General features: G+C 40.4%; 1 protein-coding gene and 1 long non-coding RNA gene across 3 annotated transcripts in view; one reads left to right on the forward strand and one right to left on the reverse strand.

Annotated features, from left to right (window-relative positions):
• LOC308394299 (uncharacterized protein) overlaps positions 1-19,732 on the reverse strand; it is a 1,060,216-nt gene that overhangs the window by 765,784 nt on the left and 274,700 nt on the right. The window lies entirely within an intron of this gene.
• Positions 14,298-17,764, forward strand: LOC308394325. 2 transcript variants are annotated; one of them, XR_013971192.1, is made up of 4 exons: positions 14,298-14,387; positions 15,674-15,791; positions 16,057-16,102; positions 16,394-17,764. It is a non-coding gene; the product is annotated as an uncharacterized lncRNA (long non-coding RNA). The 2 variants fall into 2 exon arrangements; XR_013971193.1 differs by lacking the exon at positions 14,298-14,387 and having other exon boundaries at positions 14,987-15,791.

The following is a 19,732-nucleotide window of genomic DNA, read 5'->3' on the forward strand; positions in this document are numbered from 1 at the left end:
ACATGCCGCTCAAACATAGACAGGTCTCAGACCGTGGTATCAGTCCTCGGTATCGGGGAACTTTTAACGAGTACTTTAGAAAATGTGGTATCGAGGCCGATACCAGATACCAGTATCGGTGCAACCCTACCTCAGATTAAATATTTCCCAAAGTAAATTGGACTGAACTGGCCAGTTAAATACACGAGGGGATACGAATAGAAAAAAAAAAATCTAAAAACAAAGAATGAAAACCAACTATTAATTTAATACTTAAGTCTGTGAAGGTTCTCAGTCATCCAGGTCATCGTAGTCTAAGGAGCTTGGAAAGAAAAGCGTCTGGACTTCTTGAGTTGCTTGAAGACGTTTCACCTCTCATCCGAGAAGCTTCTTCAGTTCTAAGGGTCAATGGTGGGGAGTCCCAGACTTAAAACCAGTGGGAGTTTCCCCCCAAAGAGGGACAAAGGACCCCCTGATGATCCTCTACCTAATCACATGAGCCAAGGTGTGAAAGCGGGTGTGGGTCCTAATCAGCCAGGGTTTCGGGTGAGCTCATTGTGAAACCTGGCCCCACCTTATCATGTGATTTCCTGAGGTCAGATGGCCCAGGATGTAAATGGTCTGAGATCCCTTCCCAGACGCCTTAACGTCCAGTGAAAACAACACATCATTTTCTCTCCAGTTACCCTCAGCAGTCCAACAGACCTCCAGCACCATTAAAACATTAACCAGAAATTGTTTATGGGACATGTGTCGTTATTTATGTTTGTGGAAATGTGCATTAAAATTAAAATAAAGATGCTGGTGTCTGACGTTACTGACTTCCCAATTGTGTGGCTTCTGGTGTGGCCTTCACAATTCAATTTTCAATTCAATTTTATTTTCTCAGCGACAAATCACAACAATATAAAGTGCCTCAAGGCGCTTTATATTGTAAGGCAGACCCTACAATAATACATACAGAGAAAAAGCCCAACAATCATATGACTCCCTATGAGTGAGCAGTCTGGAGACAGTGGGAAGGAAAATCCCCCTTTTAACAGGAAGAAACCTCCAGCAGAACCAGACTCAGGGAGGGGCGGGGCCATCTGCTGCGACTGGTTGGGATGAGAGAAGGAAGACAGGATAAAGACACGCTGTGGAAGAGAGACAGAGGTTAATAACAGGTATGATTCAATGCAGAGAGCTGCATTAACACACAGTGAGTAGGAAAGGTGACTGAAGAAGAAATACGCATTGCATCATGGGAATCCCTCAGCCACATACACCTGTTGCACTACACAACAAATGCAAGCATGTCAGTTTTATTCATTTTATGCTCATCTTCATCATCAACTTTGTAAGTATCTGAGTGATTGGATGAAGCGGTTTGATGACGTAACACGTATTAGATTATAATATTATTTTATGCCATGTTAGACCCCTAATTAAAGATGGTGAATTATTATGTAGTTTTAGTTTGCATTATTCTCCTGAATTAGAAGAAGCTGATAACTATTGCATTAGTTAAACTGATTTGCATTACATTAAACTGCTGACTTGTTGTGAATGAATGATATTGTTTTATGATGCATTATACTGCTGAGTTATAAGAAATACTGTTCGCAGAAAGTTATTGTCTTATTTGTCTGATTAGAAGAGAACAGAATATACTGGAGTTTTCTGCCCCATCTCAGCAGGAGCAGATAGACGGAGAGCCAAGGTCGTAGCTTAGGCGCTGTGTGAGAGAAAGCATGTGAATGTTTAGGCTTTGTATGATAAGGTGGAGGCACCAGAGGCTATAAGAGTTTGAGCAATGCTCCACCATTTTGAGATCTGAGGCTGTCTGCATCAGTGTCCATCTCCCACGCGTGTGTTCATTAAAATCATCGTTTGACTCAACCCGACCGGACCAGTGTTGTTATTGTGGTTTTTTCTCTTGTCTCCATCCCCAATATTTTGAACCATAACATTTTGGGGGCTCGTCCTGTGGTATTGGGGTGGAATTTAAAAGTTTGGACGGTCCGAGGTTGTCGAACGGACAGGCACGAGCCAGTGGTCTTATGTGAGTGGGCATAAGCCGGCTTATCTAAAGGTAAGGCACTACCTGTTGAATTATTTCCAAAGTGTGCCAAATTGGATATGACTAAATTAAAGTCTACTCACTGAAATTACTGGTAGAGGGTCTGTTTTGATTTTGATGAGGATCCGTGTGTGTTATGCAGTTAAAGTCGGCTAAGAGTCTTTAATGAAGTTGAAAAAGGAATTGAAAGAAATGCTGGGTTCGAGTCCCAAGGAATTGAGTTAGAGTCTCAAGTAGTTTGATAGGGAATTGGTCATTTTGTTGGTTAGAGTCCAAATTGGTTATAGAGTGGACCTGAGTGGTCAGTTTGTGGGTTCGAGTCCCCATTGACCTCTAGGTGGCACTTGCCTTAGTCATACTCTTGTTTTAGGGCGTTGACTGGTGTTTCAAATTGTTATAAATTATTATAGAACGGCGGTTAGAGTCCGCTAAGAAGCGCATAGCCCGGAGGTTACGCTCCCTCCTGGCCGTGGACGCGCGGTCTTGACCTGTCGGCGAACAGGGTTAGTTCAGTTTGGCTTATCTGTGGGGTACAGGGCATCCTGAAATAAGCTAGGAGTTAGAGTCTCCTCACCGTTTGGAACGGTGTGATGTGCTTTTTTGAATACTGTTAAATTGAGTTAGGGACCTTAGGGATTAGGCCAGATAAAGTTAGAGTCTGATACTGGTTAATTGATTACAAAAAAGTTGGACTTTCTTCGGTTGGACCCGTTATGGTTAAATTTGTCGAAATTGTGTAGGTGCTCTTTAGAAATTAGGTCAGAAACTGTTCCAGAAGTAACAGATACTGTTTGATTGATTACAAAAAAGTTGGACTTTCTTCGGTTGGACCCGTTAACTTAAATTTGTCGAAATTGTTAGGCGCTGAATCTGTCAGGCCTGTCAGTGATTGTAAATATAAGACGTCTTTGTAATATAAAATAAAAGAGTTTTGTCTGAGCTTTGTGTGACCCTGTGTGTGACGACAGCGCACTGCAGCGCTGCGAGCTATTTTTAGACTGTGTGTGAACATGCAAATGAGCTGTGGAGCGCACAGAGGACTTTTGTTGCTGTTTAGCGTGTTTTTGAGTTTTATAATTATGATTTGCAAATAATGATACATGCCTGTAATTAAAACGCTGATTTTGCTGATTATAATACTACAGATAAGGTTTTGAATGACTACGCTGAATGTTTGATGTTCGGCTGGGTTTTGATATAGAAGAGACAAATCGAGCATGATTAAGACCGGCACGTCAGCCGGCAGAGTAAGATTGTGAGGAAAATGATATTAAATAAATCTCTCAGTGTGTTGATACAGGTGGCTACGGGCCTGGACCAACTGCCCCCACAAGCACAGCGGCCGAAGCAAATTATAGTAATGGAAACCACACTCAGCAAGAATCAGCAGCTGTGGAAAAGACAGCAGCTAGCAGAGAATTAAAGGAGAAATTAAGAGAAGCTTTAACACATAAAATTGGGGCCAACAGACTTGTGGAGGTTGGGAAGGCTTCCGGAGCATCACAACAAAAAGTGAAACAAAAACACACACAAGCACAGTAATGTGAGAGAGAGGCACATGTTAGAGAAATGCCTTGTTTGAGGAAAAAACGTTAAATTAGCCCACCTACAAACGCACATACACGCAATGAAGAAACAGCTTACACTCATGAACACGTGAAGATTTTCCAGCAAGTTTAAAGCAGTGAAACTTAACATACACCCGCCGTTAAATAATAAAGTTTATCCACTACTAACAAATAAACTCTCTGGGTTGCAGGACAACAACTTAACTTCAAAAAAAAAAAAAGGCACTGGTCTGACCAACCAGTGATAACACGACAAATTTAGTGGTTAGAAAAGTCAAATTGTGACATGTTTTCTGCTGATTGATTAATACAAGTGATTACCAGATGAAAGAAAATTCCAATTTTTGTGCTTTTAAACACGATCTTAAGAATTTTAACATGTACCTGTGATGTCCTGTCAGCTTGGTGGGTCATGAGTGGATTATATGGTGAGAAAAAACAAAAAAAGGGGGAGAGAAGGCTGACACAGGGCCTGGTCCCGTTGTTTCTCCCCTCTCTGAATAACGCAGCCAAAATAACATCATTTTCCTGTTCATCTGTTTTTGTTTTGTTTTTGTTTTGTTTTTTCTCTTTATGTTTGATTACAGGCTGCTTTGTCGGCCCTGAAAGCCGAAGCTGACCCTGGACTCCTGCTCTCCCCCCTACCATCTTTGCTCTCTCCTCTACCATCTTTGATGTGACCCTGACCAAATGCTAAAGCAGCTGGACCCACAACAACAACTTGAAAATGTCAACAGTGCTGCAGGAAAACGATCTCATGCAGCGGAGACGGAGAGCGTTAAATCCAAGGCCCGTTTCACTACACGGGGAGATTTCTGTCAGCGTCTTTTCTTTCTGAGAAGACTGAGAAAGGCCCGGCTCCCACCACCGATTCTGACCACCTTCTATAGAGGAACTATCGAGAGCATCCTGAGCAGCTGTATCACTGTCTGGTTCGGGAACAGCACCATGCCGGACAGACAAGCTCTACAGAGGGTTGTGCAATCAGCTGAGCGCACCATCCGCTCTGAGCACCCTGACCTGCACTCAATCTACAGCAGGCGGTGCTGGACCAAGACCAGGAAGATCGTGAAGGACCTCAGCCATCCCAACAACAGACTGTTCTCTCTGTTGCTGTGTACGTGACAAATAAACATCTGGATTTGGAAAACGAGGCATTCGCAAAGCCAACAGCATTGTGCCTGATCGGACACACCCCTCTCACACACTCTTCACACTCTTGCCATATGGAAAAAGACAGCTTCAGCTGACAGAGCTGTGATGAGACGCCCATTAAGCCCAGATGAAAAGTGAGGCCGAGCAAAACCATGCTGACCTTAACCTGTTAGGTTTGTAGCTTGAACCCATCCGCTGGAACGTTGAAGACAATATAATTACACTGCTAAGCAAGACACAAATAGGCAAAGTTCTTCATGTTACTCGTGCACGGGAGAGAACCAGACAGAGCGCCGTTCCTTCGCTTGACCCCAGTAGCTCTCGTCCGTTCTCCCATACACTGTCCTTTTATTGAGGTTACATGAATATGCATAGGTTCATTAACATACGACGACTACATACAAACAAAGAGTACCTTGCCTGTGTGTGTGTGTGTGTGTGTGTGTGTGTGTGTGTGTGTGTGTGTGTGTGTGTGTGTGTGGGGACTGCTGATCAAAGGGTCAAACATTCTTGGTCAGGAAGAGGGTAGCCTCCCCCTCACCCTAGATGGTTCATCCTAGATAACACGGTGAGGAAGTCCTGCAGTTCATCTAAACAAAGAGCACTTAGACTAGAACAGACGCAACTACGTTAATCCTACCATAAAATAATAAGACACGGTATGACCTCTCATGCTCCCAAAGTGCTGTCTAATACACACAAAGTTTGCAGACTATCAAGGATCAAAACCTCTACCAATCTACAACTAATTACAAAACTCTAAGCATATATAAGTAAATATTTCTAAGCATAAATGACAATCAACAATACAAATCTAACATAACCACTCTGCATTAAAACTGTGCAGGACAGTGACGGACCAACAATGATCGTCAGGCAGCAAAAAGGGCGTGCCAGAGACAGGAGGAGTAACTGAGGTCAGGAGGCACCTCAGAATGGACAAAACACCAGGAGAAAATAAGCTGAAGGCACAGGTGTCGGGGCTTGGCCAGGAGCTGACCTCTGAGAAGAGCCGAACAGCAGAGCCGCAAAAGGCCGTGGAGCAAAGCAAGGAAAACATCGATGGACTTCAATCTGAAGTGGACGGAAAAGATTCTGAGGTTTCTGCCCTCAGTAAGAGCTCAAGGCATCAGAGCAGAAACTGACCATGGCTCAGGAGGAGCTGGCTGATAATCGAACCCATCAGGCTTGGAGTCCCAGACACAGGACTTGGAATCAGGCCGGAGCTTGCTGGAGCAGGAGGTCGCCAAACCTGACGAAGAAGCTCCAACAGCAGGAGCAAGCCCTGAAGAAGCTACAGAAGAAAAAGGGTCAAGTTAAGGAGGAGTGGAACAGGGAGAAGTTGCAGGACACTGGAGAAAAGCACTGCCTCAATTGGGGCCAGAACCAGTATGGACAGAACTTTGAGCAGCAGCACCAACGGATGCAAACAGACTGAAAAGGAGGAGGGCAGGACCCCAGGGCATGCTTCAGGCCGTGGTTTACCCAGAACACCAGAACAGGAAAGTGATGAACACAAACACCCACACAAACACACACATCTACATGCATTGACTCATGAAGAGAAACACACATATGAACATATGCACTCGTTGATTGAGTGAGAAATGACACACACACGTGCAAAAAAAAAAAAATCGAAATGCTGATTCAACTCACTGAGGAGTGATCCACACACACACATTTACAAGCTTGTGCAATAAAGAGTGATACACACACGCTGTTGCAATGAAGAATGCTTTACTAACAAATGCTGCACACAAACATCCAAATATGGAGTCGGTTACAACAACAAGAAGCCATTGATTGTTTATTGGTTAAATGAATTTCATGCCACACAGAGGGCATCTGTGTAGATTTAGGGGACAAGGTCTAAAGTAGTTTGGTTGTGAAAACAATGTCTGTGCGTGATGTCTGTTTATGGCTCAAGGCCTCCACTGAATTGTTTACTGTGCTTCACACAGCCTGATAAGGAGCAGTGGTACAGAGTGAAAATGATGAATTAACGGTGTGAGTTTTATTTCGGAGAGAATATGAAAAGGTTGTGTTGATTTGACTCAGTTGTTTAAGTTTCTGCCAAAGCAAAACATTTGTGTGCAACCAGTGTCCACTATTGAATTAAGTCAATCCAACATGTATTTGTCAGTGCAAAAAGGAGTTACGGTACCTGTATGCCTACACAATATAGTGTGTGAAGTTTTGGTTGATTTTTGGGTTTTGTTTGACACTAGGTTGATACTATCAGTGAGGTTTGGATTGTTCTCTTTCTCTAACATAGAGAAAGAGGGTTTGATCTTTGGACATGTTTGTAATGGGCCCCAGTATTTGTTATTATATGAGTGTTTTATTGGTTACGTTTGTTTTTGCTTTTGTTACAGTGCACTGAGATAAGAACATCAGAGAGGTGTGATCCACCGGTGGTGATATTTTGGTATCTTGTGAGCTCCTGATTTAACAAATCAGCTCTTTAATCCAGGCCTGAGAGATTGAACTTTAAAGCGCTATAAAATATTCTTACTGAAAACAGTCGCAAAGTATTTTTCTCCATGATTATAATGGGCTTGGGAGAAATTCACTTATATGGGACATTGATCACATGAGAAGTCCTGAGCCTAAAAGGATTGCAGCGAGTCGATCCAGTCCAAAAAAGAAAAACAAACAAACAAGGAACTGTTTCCTTTAAAATGATGACGTCATCTTGCTGGTGATGGAGGCTCGAATAGGTTGCGCGTGAGACTCCATTATCAGCAGTATCTGGTATGAATGTGTGTGGATGTATGCATGGGACTGGACTGTGACGGACTGACGACTAAAAGTTTTAACTGACTTGGTGCTGAGACAAAAACGGTACCGACTTTAGGATTATTGAATGTCCACAGACAATTCACCCAGCCTGTAAAAGAAGGGTGGATGTTTTGTTTTTGCAAGAACAGAAGGATGACAGAGACTAAAGAGCTGTAGCTTCACAGGAGTGTGAACTGCAGGCTTAACCCTTTGGTTGCTAATTTTGAGTTACTGATGTTTGCATTAAGAAAATTGTGTTTTAGTAGCTGTGTTTCGATTAATGTATCATATTATATGGTGGGGAATGTTAAATGCTAAAGTGAAGAAAAGGTTTGATTCCACTCATGACTGAACATGTTATTATTAACCATAGTGGGTCACTGTAAAGAGTCAATTAATTTTTATAGAGGTAAAAAAAAAAAAAAAAAACCTCCACCGAGGTCTATGAATAACAGGGGAATGATAGACAGCCACACTCAAAATGGAGATATGTAATGATAAACACTGGTCCCCGTCTTTTGGGCGCTTTCTTGAAGTAGTCAACAATTTAAAAGTAAGATAAAATAACAGGGGCATGTGCTGAGGGGTGGTGCTGCACAAGAACAAGAGTAAAATAAAGAGAATATTGTTTTCAGTTTTGAGAAGTGCAAATTAAAATGTACCATTACACTAAGAGGATCAATATGAAGCTTGATATTTGTTAATTTTGAATGAAGTACATGATTGGTGACTGTTCTGTCCTGAGCTTTTGTTTTTACAGCACCCGCTTGATCACACCAACAGTTTCTCGCCACCGAAGAGGGGTACTTGCAAAAAATAGAGAATGGGGAGGAATATCATCAAAACTGGAAAAGGTAATCCCCAAAGGGGGTGATAACGCCATAACTTTCACTTATGGTCAAATTCTCAAAATTTGACCCCGAACTTGAAAAATTCTTCAAACATTTAGAGACAGAGTGGAGGTTTAGATCAACACATGTCACAAACCACATAAGGCTGGAGCATTTGAATCAAAAAGGTGAATTGATACGCAGCAAAATGTTGATCATATTGATTATGTTTATTCCAGGGTGCAGAGAAGATTATTATTATTAAAGACAACAAATGAAATAACGAAAACTAGAAGTGGAAAAATTTGCGTTAACGGTAATAAAATCAAAACAAAAAGGAAAACTAACTAAAACTGTACTGAATGTTCACAAAACTAAATAAAATTAACTAGATTTATAGCAAAATGTGTTTAGTTGCATTGATGTGTGCGTGCCCTGCAATAGTAAAGTCAAGGCAGTACGTTAGTCGAGTCGTCTGTGTTGCTGCTCCGTCCACGCGCAGAATCATGTCAGGAAAAGTCGGGAGAAAGCGCCAGAGTCCAATTTAGGATTACTTTGAATATGACTGTTTTTTAGATATAGCAAGAGTCTTGTAGTGGAGAGAGACACAATGTCCTCCTGAGACCCAGGGAAAGAAAAAAGGGAAAAGTATTTTCATTTTTTTCTTTTTCTTTTTTCTTTTTAAGATAAATCAAGTGCTGGGACGGTAAAATAAACACATTACAAAAACAAATTTTTTTTAACTAATTTTATTTAAATTTTACAACATGTGCACTACAGTGCACAAGGGGAGTTCATTGATCACGAATGTGAAACTAACAACATTCAAGAGCTATTTAAGAAGATTACATGTTCCACTGAAATTTTTGTAAGCAGGATATTAAAACTTATTTATATAACAATATCATAAAAATGTAGATCAGGGATCAACTTAGAAGTCACTGACACTTCACTAGCTGTAAGCCATTGGTTCAGGAATAAGTGATTGCACTGGGCTTTCTATTTCACAAAAGTCAATTCATTTATGATATCTGAGGAAGTACTGTGATTTTGATTTTTATTTGGAGACACAAAGGAACATTTGGCACTTCCCACATCTCACATATGTTTTACTGTTGCACCCATTCTACAACTGAAATGCCTTGGACTGTTAACCATTTCAGGCAAGTGGAGTGAACCATATTTTGTCATGTTCTCCGTGAAACTAAATGAGCCTAATTCTTAAAGACCCCTCAAATCATTTACTAGATGTTTATTCTTTGAAAATTAATAAAAATCTGAGTTTAACAAAACATTTTAAATGTAAATATCAAGCTTACCTTTCTTTCTTCCATAAAATGTGCTTGTGGGCACGTCAGCCATTTTGAAAAGGTGGGAAAAACAATTGGCAAGGCCACACCCCCACACATGTGATATAATTTTAAAGGTACTGTTGTCCTCGCTAAGAAACATCAGGACTTAGAGGAGTGGCAAGTAGAGTATGAGAGCTACAAGCAAAAACTAAATGTGTACTACAGTGCGCAAAAATGAATTACTGGGCCATCAGGGGGTTATGAGGGACATTTATGACACGAAAAATCCCACAAACCTTAAAGTGCACTTGAAAAGCTCACACAAGAAGGTTAACCTAGCTTACCTTGAAGAGCTCCCCCACTCAACCCGCATCCCCCGAAAACAGCTAACCCCAGATAAGGCAGCGTGATGTATCCCGAGATAACAGGACTGGGACATCTAAATAAATGTGTGAAACAATCGCCTTCAAAAAGGTTATCAATTCACTTCAACCAAAATTAGGAACACTCGGTGCGGCAAGAGTTAATAGTTATTAGTCTCAACACCCAAGGATAACCAGAAGAGCATGATTGATATGATGGAACTGAGATTTTGTTACACTTAATTTTTGCAAAACACAACTAAAACTAAACTGAAACTAAGGATTTTCAGGAAAATAAAAACTAGACTAAACTAGCAAAGAATTGGTAAAAACTGATTCCAACTGGTAAAAAAAAATTGAAAATCTGGAGGCAAAACTAGAAAAAACATAGAAACTAATGAAAACTGCAAAATAGTTAAAACCCTGGGGCGGAGATTGGCAGATCTGACCAGGAAATGTTATAAGATGGATTGTCAGGACAGTCAGCGTTAAAGCCACTTTCAGTCCATACTAGGATGGCATTGGACATCTTCGGGGCGGAAGAGAGTTGGTGTGACCAAGGTGTGGTTTGGCTTGTTTTATGTATATTTGAGATCATATGGCTCTGGATGGACCAGTTACCAGGGCATGGAAGGAGGACAGACTCATTGACTGAGGAGAAGGAATTTCCTGGGATTGGAGATCCTCTGGGTGAGTGGTTGATTAAAAGCATGCATAAAATAGAAGTTATCTGTTGTTATTGATTGGTAATAGATTGATAATTGGCCACATTTACAGCTGTATTGACTTGTTGTGGACGTAGTCGACTTCAGGTTTAAGCACTCTAATTAACAGGTTGAAAATAGTGACATTAAAGGAAGAATATGCAGCGCCACCCTGTCAGACGCCAGTGACGGTGGAGCTCACTGATGAATCAGGTGAGCTGGATTCATGGCTGATTTAAAACTAAGATCCCCCTGCTGTGGTCAGGAAGGGGAGAACAGGGGGAAATAACATTTAAAAGAGGCATTTATAAACGTTTATGGGTCAAGCGAAACGGGATAAAAGGGGGTGTTTTACTGTTATTTTAATGTCAGCATTATTATTGTATGAGAATCATGCAACAAGTATTGCATCGATGATCATATATTGAAGCTTTTGACCTTATACTAACATCTGTGTTCCTGTGATGGTTATAACCTCTGATGAATCTTCTATTTACAGGTGTTAGGATAATGATATAATTTTTCATTGCAGGTGTAACCATGATCATTTTCATACATATTGCAACTTGTTGCTCATTGTGGAGTTGTGCTCAAGTTAATAAGGGTTAAAAGCTACAGTCAGCGCGAATGTCTGACTGATCTATTGAGGGAAAAGGCTTCGAGCATAGAAGGCCGCACGCGCTTACAAAACACTGATATCATGTTATTCTTTGTGATCTTTTCTTCAATTATGTCTTTAAGTTTAGTTTAAATAGTGGCAGTTAATTAAACGACATTTATTAAAATATTAAATACCTGAGTCAGAACATTACACGCAGATCACCTTAACGATCTGGGAAACCTTGTAGCTGCCTAACCTTTTCTTTTAATGTTCTAGCTCCGTTGATTTGACACATGGGGATGTGTCAAAAAAAAAAAAGGGGGGGAAGTTGAGCTTTAACATCAAACAAGGATTATTTGAACATTTTATAACTTCATTTGTGTCTTTAATACCTTAGGAATGGTAAAACTTAAGCTAATAGCGGCCCGAGAAGTTTCCGGTCTTTTGTAGAGAATCAGTAAGAAGCATAAATCATTATTTCCATGTGTAAGCATCAATCATTGAAATGAACTGAATAGCGTTTAGAAGATTTGTTAATTTCTTTGTCTTTTGTTAAAAAGAGTGGTTTCAATAATGTTCAGACACACCTTGCAAATGTGCTTATAACGAGTTGGCACTTGGTCTTTTGAAGGTCATAAGCTTCGTTCGGCGTGATGGTCCGGACTGATATATTGCAGGTATTGACTTTGAGTGCAGAGGGCTAAATGCAAACACGCTTACACACACATAGGATATGATTAGAATAAGTCCCTGGAACATTCTGAATGTTTTTAAACCAATTCTGAATCACTAGAAGGTCAGTAGATAACAACATTAGATTATTAGGGTTAGGAAGAGAGGTGTTTTGGTTTTCTGTCTCTTACAGAGAAAGGAACAGACACCAGACGAGGTCACAGATATACGAGGATCCTCCGCAGCAGAGACAGACACAGTGACTGCCAAGACACCAACTGGGTCCAAGGGTCATGGCGTTTGGGCTCCAGCTAGTCACCACAAAAGGATGGATCCCATAAACACAGCAATAACCATGAAGGGGTTGGCGGAAATCCGGGAACACCAGACCAACGAAGTTCGAGAGGCTCTTGGGCAAAAAGGGGGACACCTTCCTGTTCCTTTTTCTGGAGGATACACAGATCGTTGTTTGAAATCGGGGCAGAATAATCCCCTGATCTGTGCCACGACTGAAGGGTTGTCTAACCCCTGAGGTTGAAGAATGAAGAGCAGAGGATCACCCAACTGGACGACACTGGTAGCTGCAGCAATAACATAAAAGGCTAAAAGCTCCTTGGACAGAGGTTCTAGTCTGAGTACGTCTGGAGGGTATAAGGTAGCACCAAATAAAGCTGTGGGAGACCTGGGGAGTGTCATCTGTACCTGCTATTGTTGGAATAATAGTTTGTCTTGCATCTGAACTGCGCAAACACAGAGGTCATCCCACATATGGTTCACCCCTCAGGGGGACAAAGGACCTCAGGAGTGAGAAGAGATGAACCCGGCCACACTGGATTATGGGGTGTTGGTGAGCTCATTATTCTAATGAGCTCATCAGGGGGAATTATTAGATTATAATATTATTTTATGCCATGTTATACCCCTAATTAAAGATGGTGAATTATTATGTAGTTTTAGTTGGCATTATTCTCCTGAATTAGAAGAAGCTGATAACTATTGCATTAGTTAAACTGATTTGCATTACATTAAACTGCTGACTTGTTGTGAATGAATGATATTGTTTTATGATGCATTATACTGCTGAGTTATAAGAAATACTGTTCGCAGAAAGTAATTGTCTTATTTGTCTGATTAGAAGAGAACAGAATATACTGGAGTTTTCTGCCCCATCTCAGCAGGAGCAGATAGACGGGGAGCCAAGGTCGTAGCTTAGGCGCCGTGTGAGAGAAAGCATGTGAATGTTTAGGCTTTTTATGATAAGGTGGAGGCACCAGAGGCTATAAGAGTTTGAGCAATGCTCCACCATTTTGAGATTTTGAGGCTGTCTGCATCAGTGCCCATCTCCCACGCGTGTGATCATTAAAATCATCGTTTGACTCAACCCGACCGGACCAGTGTTGTTATTGTGGTTTTTTCTCTTGTCTCCATCCCCAATATTTTGAACCATAACACACGCTATTTTAGTTTAAAATGCTTATAATGTTATGATAAATGGTAGTTTTGTTGTTACTTTTACAATATTATCCATCCTTCAGTTTCAGCGAACATGACAGTTAGCAGTGTAATAATTCCTCTGTGATAAAGAAAAATTAGCTTGTTTTCTTTTTGTGTGGGAGCTCGCACAGTGTTTCAACTTTACAGCCTTTTAATATGAAAGTCCTGTCAGTACACTTCCTTTTTACATCATTTCACACTTGCCCCGTGAAGGGCAACAGTCTGACGTCTGCTTAGCCAGGAAAGCTTCAGCTTGTTTCTTTCCGCACATCTTCCTCTTCACTGTCGGTGGCTTACAGACATGTTAACAAGCATGGACGTATCAAAACTTTGCTTGATTTTGCTGTTACCACTAGCTGTGTCCCATGATGCTGAAGGTAATACAAGGAAACTATTTTCATTATGCATTATTAATATTTTTAAATTTATAACCTCCTTGCTTTTAGTTTAAACTAAACACATTATTATGGGATTAAAAAGATGGTTTAACATTCACAAAATATAGAAACTAAAGTCCTCTCTGACACAGGCTGAATCTTGTATTTACCGTATTTTGCTGTCCCTGTTTACAGAGACTGTTGTGAAGACAGTCAGGAGAGAACACGATGTCACTCGGATTTGCAACAAGGAAAGTCAGACTACTATTGTTTTGATTATCTGTAAGATCAAAAGACAGAGGGACACAGGAGGAGAGTGTCATCTGCTGTATCGACACGGAGAGAACGTTACTCAGGAATGTGACCCCAGGTTCTCAATAACAAAAGAAAATCAGACTGCCTTTCTCGAGCTGACCAGTTTAACACCAGCTGATAGTGGGAACTTCACCTGTGAGTGTACAAACACTGAAGGGACATATATTGTCCATATCAGTGTCACTGTGGAAGGTAAATGCATTTTGGTTTCTTTATCTGACACAGTTATTCAGCACTGTGTCAGCATTGTATTGACCTGCTTATGTGTTTTTTATTCTTGTAATTTGTTCATTTCTTTTCTTCTTATTTTCACTTACAGCAGTTTAAATACTCTCACTGACTCATTTATCAGGTACATCTTTGAACCGAGTTGGACCACCTTCAGCCATCAAACATGTCTTCATTTTTTGTGGCACAACAAGGCGCTAAAAACATTCCTCAAAGATTCTCAAGACATATTGAAATTACATCATCACACAGTTGCTGCAGATTCGTCAGCTGCTCTTACTTGAAGCAAACTTTCCGTTCCACCACATCCCAAAGGTGCTCTGCTGGATTGAGATCTGGTGACTGCGCAGGCCGTACATGATTTGAGCGCTGTGACATGGTGTGGTATCCTGCTGGAAGCAGCCATCAGACGATGGGTATTTTTTGGGCATAAAGACATGAATGTGGTCAGCAACAACCTTCAGGCAGGCTGTGGTGTTTAAATGATGCTCAGTGGTTACTACAGGGTCCAAAGTTTGCAAAGAAAATCCTTCACAGAGCATTACACCACCAGCAGTCTGAACTGTTAGAAATCAACTCATCGGGCAAGGCATCGTTTTTTTAGTCTTCTGTTGTCCAGACTTGCAAACTGTAGCCTCAGCTTGCTGTTGTTAGAGGACAGCAGTGATATCCAGTGTGGTCCGCTCTGCCTCAAGGTTTGATGTGTAAACAGCATTTTTACCCAGAGAATCACAGCTCACTGGATATTTTCTATTTTTCAGACCATTGTCTGTGAACAGAGATGATTGTGTGGGAAAATCCCAGCAGATCAGCAGTTTGTGAAGCACTGGGACCAGTAACATGTGCCATGTTGCTCTGTTTGAGCATTGATTTGCTGACATTTTATTATTTTATTAACCTTTATTTAACCAGGAAGATGAAGCTGACATGTGATTGACAAATGAAATGAACACTGAAATATTTGTGTTACACCCTGAACAAGTATACCTCATAAAGTGGCCAGTGAATGTATATAAGCAGTTGGACCAATTTCAGTTCATAGTAATATTCAGAAAAGATGCAAAAGAAGAAGAAGAAGACAAAAGAAAAGAGCACAGTGACAATATTTAAAGCTCTGTGGTTATAAAACTGGGGTTTCATTACTTCACTCAGAGTTTCAGTAGACGTAAACTGTGTTTGATTTGTGTTTTGATTTCCAGGAAATGAAAGTAAATGATTTTACTGACAAATGCATCTTTTCAATGATTTAGACACAAACGAGGCCCACACTTCAGCAGACAAATCTTTTTCCGTTTATCTGCCCGGTGTTGTGATCATCTTTATAACTGGAGTTATCGTGGGATTTATCTACTGGAGGAAAAGTAATGGGTGAGACTATTTTTGCTGTAGTAACTCAAAGATGATATAGATGTAGAGAAAGTAAAAGGAAACATCACATTTCAATAAATGAGAATTCGGTGTATGTTAAACATCATGTCTAGAATGAACACTTTTTATCCTTCCAAAAATAATTATCATTATTAAGAGAGAAGATAATATAAATGTAGATGTTCTTACTTGATTTTTCTCTGTTTGAATGTGAATAGTGTTACACTAATGCTGACATCCTCTCTTATCAACGTGGCTGCTTAAGGTCAGGAACATCTGGAGTGTCTGTACCTGAAAATCCCAACGGTTTGGTGAGCAATTTATTGCTACGATCTGCAGCAGCTAGTTAAAAGTTTGCCAGTAAACATAAAACATGTACATTTATGTTTTAGGATGTTACTTATATAGATAATTACAGATTAGTGTTATAATACTATTAGTGCCAACTTCAGTGTCCTTTATTTTGTGAAGAAGCTCTTACAGAAATGAGCAGAAACATTAAATAATCCAGGCAACAGATGGAGAGATTTAAAGATCAATAGAGTGTGTGGGTAGACCGGGTTGAACTTGATTAATACCTAAAATATTTCACTTTTCTAAAGGATGACGATGAGCCAGATCAGCCCTATACAAACCTTCAGCAGCCATCGAGTGATTCCTACCAGACTATCATCTCAGTGAACCATCAACACGACAACAAGACACGCTCAGCAAGAAGCACAGGAACTGTGGGAGTGGATAATAAAGCTCTATGAAACATTTTAAAGTATATAAAACTTTAGGTGACATACTAATATAATAATATTCATATATTATAATAAACGTCCATCTTTTCACACTGGATAGTTGTTTCCCAGTAATGGAGACCATTCAGTCATAATACTCCAACTCAGGCTCTCAGATTTAATACAATACAAACACAATAAACTGTGGCAAACATGACTCTTTGTATCAGACTAGTTTTGTTTTTGAACAAACATCTCATCATAATTTGAACACAATGTCCATCCAGATAAACAGAGAGATCAGTCTGGCTTAAACAATGTTGGTGGTTTACCTTCTACTGTCCTTCCACTTTTATGCACTTCTATTTTAGACATAGTAAAAGTTTCAGTGTAGACACAAGAGGTGAAATAAGGAGGGTGCAAGTCTTCCTGCTTTCACTATAGTCTACCTCACACTGTCAGCCACAGTTACTTCCTCACCAGCATGACTGCACGGAAACTCTGCTTTCTCCTGCTTCTGCTTGTGGTTTTTAGCAGTGAAGGTAAATATATATAATTAAAAAAGAAAAGCTGTAAAGCCAGGTGTTTAAGAAGAAAGCTTTAGTTAGGTTAGTGAAATAATATATGTGATTGATTTTCCCACAACAACAAATATATAGAAACTATAATCCCGATTTTGTTTCATTTTAACTGGAACAATTTATAGAGACTCTTGTGAAGACAATTGGAAAGAAACCCGATTCCACTCAAATATGCAGCAAAACAACTCTGAATATTACTGTGATGATACTGTGTGAGATCAGCACAGAGAGGAGCCGAGGAGAACAGTGTCGTCTGCTCTATCGTTACGACCGAGGCTTTATTCATGGCTGTGACTCCAGGTTCACACTGATCAAAGAAAATGAGACTGTGTTTCTCCACCTGCTCAACTTAACATCTGAAGACAGTGGGAACTACACCTGTGAGTGTGGATTTCGTGGTGGATTGTATGTTCTCCATCTCAGTGTGACTGTGAGAGGTAAAAACATTTTCTATTTATACCCACACCGCAGATTCAAGGTGGATGTTTGGAACTGCGTTAACACTTTCTTTTCTGTCATACATGGTTTGAGGTCGTCATTCCCGCCTGCAGCGGATTAATGAAAGGTTTCAGTCAGGAGATGAACATCTGGAATGTTTTTAAGCTCTTCTTCTGGCTAATTTGTTTAAAATTTCATTATAAAACTGCTCCAATCACAACTTTGGTGTTATTTCATCAGTGAAGTGTTTGAATGATGCAATTGAAACTCTAATGTAATGAAAAGATAAACATGTTTTCCGCTTTAATATAACAGGTTAATGCAAATTTCGTGACTTTTCATGTTTTCAAAATGAAGTTTTTTTGTGTGTGTGTGGCAACATTCAACAGACGATGGAGATTCTTCTGGCATGAAGTTCATGGCTACAGATCCCATCATTTCTGCTGCTGCTTCACTCATCAGTGTGGCTGTGATAACCTGTGGTTACAGCCTGAGGAGAAATCCTCGCAGGTGAAAACTTTTACTGACGCACTTAAACTCATGAAATGACCCTTTGAAATCACTTGAGCACATTACTGCATACAGCAGCCACTGTGGTGTTCAAAGTATCTCATAGGTTCTTTTCAAACACCACACATTAGTTGTAGACATAGCTAGTCTTGTTTTTGAGGTATTTTTCACCCCATGACCTCTGATGTTTTTATCCTAACAGAGAAAACAGATCAGGTCTAACTAACTTAACAGGATCTGAAACTCGCCAGATGTTTGTGAGTTTTCCATAGTTCTGTTTTACACTTAATTGTGCCGAGGCTGCAGTGCATTATGTCTGTGTTTTAAGCTGCACTTTAATTAAATGTAAATGACAGTGTAAATTGTTGTTTAGGACAAAGAGGACCGCTACATGAGCCTTCATCGGCAAAACATCGATGTCTACCAAACTATCTCCTCCGGTCGCCTTCATCATGATGCTGAGGCCACTGCATGTCACAGTCATGTACAATAATAATCAGAGATGGAGTTTTTATCCTGACTACGTGATCTATAAAACTATGATGCTAGACATGCTATCTATAAAAGACACTGACATTTTAACTTGCCAGCATCATGTGTACTGTTAGTTTGTTTTGCACTGAAAAAAGAGAAAAATATTAACGTCCAGTAAAACTTGTAATGATGTTGTGAATGAATTGCCTTAATTCATGGCTTTTAACACCATTTAATTTCTGTTTTTTATCTGGTTTTAACGTTGAAAATCCTGCCACTTGGCTCTGGGGCCTCTGCCACCATTATGGTTTTTGCTATACTGGTCCACTTGATAGTCATATTTGATGATGATTTTACTTTATTTTGAGTCATTAGAATCAGAACGGGGGTCAGGAAAGAAGAAAAAAGATAAGCTGGGGAGAAAGTTAACAGAAGAAGAGGGAAAAATAGAGAAGAAGAGAAATAGATGGAGAGGAAGAGAGAAAAAATACTGAAAATCTATTTCATCATATGCTGAAAAACACAAGGAAAAACCAACACAGTGGGGAACCCACAGCAACAACCAATAATATGCAGTAAGTAGGCTAGTGAGTAGTAGTAAATAATAGATATTAAATGTTACTGAGCAGTAAATGGGCCCAGGGGGCCGGGCCCCACCGAGCAGCCGCCCAGAGTGAGCCACTAAACACAGAGAACCACTAATGCACTGTGGGTGGGGGCACCAGCTACTGGCAGGAAGTGTGGTGGGGGGAAATAATACGTGACTATTTTTATGTGGAGTGGAATTAAACTGCCATAGAATATGCTTGTGGTGGATTTGACTCAACACAAGCGTATTGTCAAAGTGTTCTTTGGCATGCATCGAGACAGTTTCTCAGATACTGAAGTGACTTGAGCAGAGCCAGTTGAAGCCTACTGTGCTTGAGTGGGCAGCTCAAGTTTCCACGTGGAAGGTTTAGTGAGACAAAGACAGGAAGTTAAAGCTGCTGACTAATAATCTGCAGGTTCCTGATTTGAGTCTCTGTTAAGAGGATGGTGTCTCTGAGATAATTGCTTTTGTGCATCGATAAATAAACAGGGAAATAAATGAATAGAAAAAAGCATCCGAGCGGATGTGCACCGATGGTGTGCCCACTGGTCTTAAAGTGCCTTTGCGCCCCTTACCATTTATGGAGGTCCCATTTGGGCACATTGGCATGGACCTATAGTGTAC

Source organism: Rhamphochromis sp. 'chilingali' (genome assembly GCF_963969265.1).
Source record: "Rhamphochromis sp. 'chilingali' genome assembly, chromosome: 3".
NCBI classification, from domain to species: Eukaryota; Metazoa; Chordata; class Actinopteri; order Cichliformes; family Cichlidae; genus Rhamphochromis; species Rhamphochromis sp. 'chilingali'.